The sequence below is a fragment of the Acomys russatus genome, chromosome X (assembly GCF_903995435.1).
Source record: "Acomys russatus chromosome X, mAcoRus1.1, whole genome shotgun sequence".
NCBI classification, from domain to species: domain Eukaryota; kingdom Metazoa; phylum Chordata; class Mammalia; order Rodentia; family Muridae; genus Acomys; species Acomys russatus.
Window position 1 is genome coordinate 89727099 of NC_067169.1, and position 5908 is coordinate 89733006.

A 5908-nucleotide genomic window follows, 5' to 3' on the forward strand; every position below is an offset into this window, starting at 1 on the left:
CACAGTAATGTTTAATTTTTGAAGCAATTCATTTCTTTAGGCATAGGTGTGCTTGACTTTAAACAAGCTAAGTTTAGAAAGTTGTAGATATGTGGAAATCATTTGTTACATAAACAGTCGTTTGTACTTGTAAGGCATTTATAGATTATTTAAAATAAGAAAAAAGACAAAGTATAAGGACCAAGTCTTAGGGCAGTGCACATAAAACTATAATAAGGTACTATTCTCAACTGCAGCATGCATACTATTTAAACAGTGGATTGAAAGCAAGCCTGAGATACAGGAGGCTATTGCAACAATGGCAAACCAAGTCATACATACATGTAATCCCAGCACTTGGGAGCAGAGCTAGGATGATCTCTGCAAGTTAAGGGCTAGCCTTTTGTACATAGCAAGCTCTAAGACATTCAGGTCTACATAGTGAGACTTTGCCTCAAAGTTCTCCCCATATGACCCCCATGCCAAAAAAAAAAAAAAAAAAAAAAAAAAAAAAAAAAAAAAAAAACCAGGTTGGCAAAGATAAGGAGGTATAGAATCCCATTATTCACTACTCGTGGGGATATCAATGGTATAAATGCCATGAAAAACAGCATGGGGATTACTCAAAATATTGGATGCAGTGTTAGAGATGTAATTTAATTGTAACACACCCATTCAACATGTGTAAGGTGTTGAGTTCAATCCCTGGCATTGAAAATAAACTAGATGTGTACTACTATCCAGTTATCCAACTAGTATACTCCCACGAATGTACTCCAAAGAATTTTAAGCAGGCAATCAGAAAGGTATTTGCACCCATGTTCTCAGCAACACTATTCAAAATAGCACAATAGTAGGAACAACTGAAATGTACAATAGTGGATGAATGGATGAAAAAAACCATGGTTTATAATATAATAACGCCATCCTGACCTGAGGCACAACATGGAGGGACTCTGAAGCCGCTGTGATGCATAGTAAGACCAATATAATAAAAAAATTAAGCTGATAAATTTTGTCTTATTCATTTTTATTACCATAAAGATTTAGGAGTTAGAGATATAGCTCAGTTAATGGAGGGTTTGCTTAGCATGTACACGGTCCTGGGTTGATCCGTCAGCACCGCTTAAAGTGGGCAATGGTGATGTTCTCTAATCCCAGCACTTGGGAGGCTGAGGCAGGAAGAACAGAAGTTCAACACAGTTCTCAGCTATATGTAGTTGGAGGGCATCCTGGACCACATGAGACTCTGTCTCAAAGAAAAAGTGTAACAAAAGGTTTTTAGGGACTAGAGTGATAGTCCTGTCAATAAACGATTTGAGTTATGTCCCTAATCCATGTAAAAAAAAAAAGCTGGTCTTAGTGGCATAGATTTGTTATCCTAGTACTATGGATGAGGCAGAGGCAGAGGCAGAGGCAGGTAGATCTCTGCAGTATTGAAGGCAGCCTCATCTACATAGTGAGTTCTGAGCCAGCCAAGCTACATAGTGGGACTATTGTCTCAAAAAGCAAAATAAATAAATAAATGAATAAAAAAAAAGAAAATTTAGAAGGATAACTATGTTAATATTAAGTGAATTGGTGTTTGCCTACATGTATATGTAATTATCACTTGCTTATTGTACCACTGATGTGTGTGGAAGGCAGAAGAGTGTATCGTATCATATTTCCTGAAAGTGATTGTGACCCATCATGTAGGATGCTGGAAATTGAATCTAGGTCCTCTGTAAAAGCAGCTAGTGCTTTTAACCACTGAGCCATCTCTACAGCCCCAAATGTCTGAATTCTGTAAATTAATTGTATTGAAAAGGTTAATGGTAACTTTGGTTGTAGCTTGTGAGTTGAACACTTACCTAACATGCCCAAAGAAGGACTTTCCAACCCACAGTCCCATAAAAAGCGTTAAGTAATCAGTTGTTTGTGTTGTCCTACCATGAAAACATTATGTTATGTGAAAGACAGTACTCACAAAAGATTGCATGCTATGCTATTCCATTACACACGTAGTTGGAAGAGGTAATAAACAGCGTAATTTCATAGTGACTTAAAGATGTGCAAAGATGGTGGGAAGAGAGTACCAGTGAGCACAAGAGCATACTGAAGCCCCCTGATCTGCTAGAGCTATATTTAGTGGGGTTGGCTCTGAGGCTAGAATAGAGGGCAGCAAGCGTGTTGGTAAGGGTTCTACCACTAAGCTGTATCTCCAGCTCTAAATTCACTATGAATGAGGAAATTGCACTCAACTAAATCTGCTGCTATTGCTGGGCATGATAGTGCAATGCCTGGAGTGCCAACACTCAGAAGGCAGAATTAGGAAGAGTGGGAATTCAAAGACAGACTCTGCTACATAGTCAACTTGAGGGCAGCCTGGACTCCATGAAATCCAGCTGCAATCCTTACCTCCATCCCACCCTGCAAAACTGCTAGTGACAAAAAGGTTAAAGAAAATGAAAAGAACAAAAAGAACAAACAAGACTGCCTTGAGGGCTGGTCTTGCCTGTGTGTGGAAGATTAGTAGTACTGAAAAGCTATGGGCAGACAGCACTACTAAAGTCATATTAATGAGCTACTAAAAATAGTGTTGATCTGCTTTTGTCTATTAACTCATGTAAAGAATCCCACTTGCTGTATAGCAACAACCCAAAATACCATTGCTGTAAAATTACTGATAATGAAAATAAGATTTCGTTATAGCTATGTCTCGTGGGAATCGTGGCTCCAACACTTGCTCCTGTTAGTGTGGCTGCATGCAAGTTCCTTGACTTCTCGAGGCTTCTGCTTCCTCCTTTAGACAATGATGAGGACTACGGCCCTACTTCAGATGTTATTGGACCGAATGTGTCCAGAACAGGGCCTGGCACCTAGAAAGCCATCAATAAAAGTATTAGCTACTGCTCTTTGTAGAAAATGGTGGGCAATCTCTTTGACAAATATTGATTTCCGGTCCATTGTAAAATCTTAAACATACATTTTAAAGATAATAGAGCTGTGAGTCTTTTTGGCTGTAGGACATATGTTAAGGTCTCATTCAAGAACTGTGCACTGGTTCATGGGATATTTTTTAAGGTATTTGTTGGCTCTGTTTCTTAACAATTAAACTTTATTATACAACCCAACTATCTTACACAAGAGAGAAAAAAGGTTAAAGGGAAACAAGAGTGAACCTTCTGGTATCCGTTCCACAGGACGGGTCTCTAGGTGTCTCTGGCCTGAGCGCTGGTTCGGCCTGTTCACTGATCCTTTTTCCAATCCACGTGAGCTTGAGCTCAGTCTGAACCTGCTGCTCCTCTCGTCCTCTTTCTCTGTCTGTCTCTCACGTTCAAGGGCCTTCTCGAGGGTCGATTAGAAACACAATAACCAGGTGCCCAGGATGGCTCCACCCAGTCTATCTCAAGGTTAATCTCAGGGAGTATCCATGGCGTGTCCAAGGGCAAAGCCCGCCAAGACTGCTTTCATCTGTGACAAACCTTACACTCCTTCCCACAGGTACTGACAATGATTATTTTCTCAGATGGATGTGGTGGTGGTGGTGCTCACCTTTAATCCAAGCACGTAGGAAGCAGAGATAGGAGACTCTCTGAGTCTGAGACCATCCTAGTCTACATAGAGAGTTCCAAGACAGCCAAGAGTACACAGAGAAACCCTGTCTCGAAAAATGAAAGTGGAAAAAGTATAGACACTTTCTTTCCTATTCTAATCATTCTGTGTATTCTTCTGCCTCCCTTCTCCTCCACTTCCTCTTTGTTTTTGAGACTGGGTTCCATCTAGCCCAAGTTGACATCATACTCACTATCTAGTTGAAGATAACTTTGAACTTCTCATTCTGTCTCCACCTCCCAAATGCTAGATTACAGGTATGCACCACCATGCCAGGATAAATGGAATTTCATTTTATGAAATTGATTATACAACATAAAGGGTTTATTATCACACACACACACATACACACACACACACACACACATACACACACACACGGAAGGAGGAGGAGGAGGGACATTGCAGCCAAGCCTGATGATCTGATTTGGTGAAAAAAAAAAAAAAAAAAAAAACCACCTGACTCCTACAAATTGTCTTCTGACCTCCACATATGCACACTCCTGAGTGCATGCATACATATAAATATACAATAAACATACCAACCAACAAATAAATACAATGTATATTGTTGTTTTATTTTAAAATCAGGCTTTTCTAAAGTATTCTTGATTCCATTGTATTGGTTAGTATTAGGTTAATCAGATAGTAACAATGCTCCAAAATAAAAAAATAAAATAAAAATGCCATAGACAAGAATAGTCTAGAAAAAAAATGCTGGTATATTTGAGACCCCAGTGATAGCAGGCACCCAAGTTTCTCTTTACATTTTATTATTCCTTTGTTTGTAGCTTCTATTTGTCAGGTAATCTCATGGTCAAAGACAGCTGCTGCAGCTCCAGATTTCATCTTCATGGTCCAGCTAGCTGTTCTCCAACTCATGGTAAGCCTCCTGCTTAGGCCTCCTGAGTGTTGGGATTGTAAGAAGGAGCCACCATGCTCACCCTAACAGCTGCCCCTTAAGGAAGAGCCCACGTAGCTTTCTCATGGCATATCCCTTTGGTTGGAAATTAGTCATGGTAGTTGTTTCTCTGAGTGGTCTTGTGTCTAGTTCAAAATGAGGCAGTTCTTTACTGTGGCAGACAGGAGACTAGACATTGAAAGGTAATCAAGTTTCATATTCAATATGGAACTGCCATCACTCAACCATAAGTCACTTACACATTACTCCATAGTCTTCAAAGTGTTCTATTCATTTCTGACACCTTAATTCCCTGTAGTCTCCTGTACCTATTCTGCAACTATTTCTTTTTCTTTCTTTTTTTTTTTCATTTTGGAGACAGGGTCTCTCTGTGTAGCCTTGGCTGCCCTGGACTCACTTTGTAGACCAGGCTGGCCTCAAACTCACAGTGATCCACCTGCCTCTGCCTCCCGAGTGCTGGGATTAAAGGCGTGTGCCACCACGCCCAGCTATTTCTTGATCATCTACTATGTGCTAGAAATTGCTTTGGGAAGAGAAGATCCAGCAAGTGAACAAAAGAAAGCTCCTTCCCTCATACTTTATCTTGATTTGAAAGAGACAGATCAGACACCCCCAAATCCAATGTTATGATGTCAGAGGGTATGGACTGCTATGGCGAAAGATGGAATAAATTAAAGGGATGAGAAGTCCTGGGAAGGCCTCTTTGCCAAAGACATGTGATCTGGGTGTGTTGGTACATTTCTATAATGCTAGCATACAGGAAGTGGAGGGAGGAGGATAAAGAGCTCAAGACTAGCCTCCTTGGCTGTCCAGCAAGTTTGAAAACAGCTTGGGTTACAGGATACCCTCTCTCTCAAAACTAAATAGAAAATTCAATCAACCAAACAAAAGTGAATGTAAACTTTAAATGAGGAAGAAAGTTCTGATATCATTTGGGTAAAAGCTTGGGAGGCAGAGGTAAGATCGAAAACAAATGCCCTGAGGTGTGGATAGACACCATAAATGCAAGACACTCCAAGAAGGCCTGGGTTATTGGAGAACAGAAGGAAACAGCAAGGTGCCAGACAAGCTAGGATTTCACAGGCATTTGTCTTTATTTGGAGAAGAACCCATTGGAGCCCTTAGACGGAAATCTGAGATTGGTGGCATTTTGTGTGCATGTGTGATGTTAGGGATCAAACCTGGCACATGCTAGGCAATGGTTCTACCACTGTGTGCTTTATGTCTTAAAGGATTATTTAAGGGGGGGCACTGGAGATATGACTAAATCAGTAAAGGACTTGCTACACTAGTGTAGGACGTGAGTTCGATCCCCAGCTTCACATAAGAAACAGTCATGAAAATGGTGCACTTATAACCCCACCATTGGGGATATGGAGACAGGCAGATCCTTGGGCTCAAAGGCCAGCC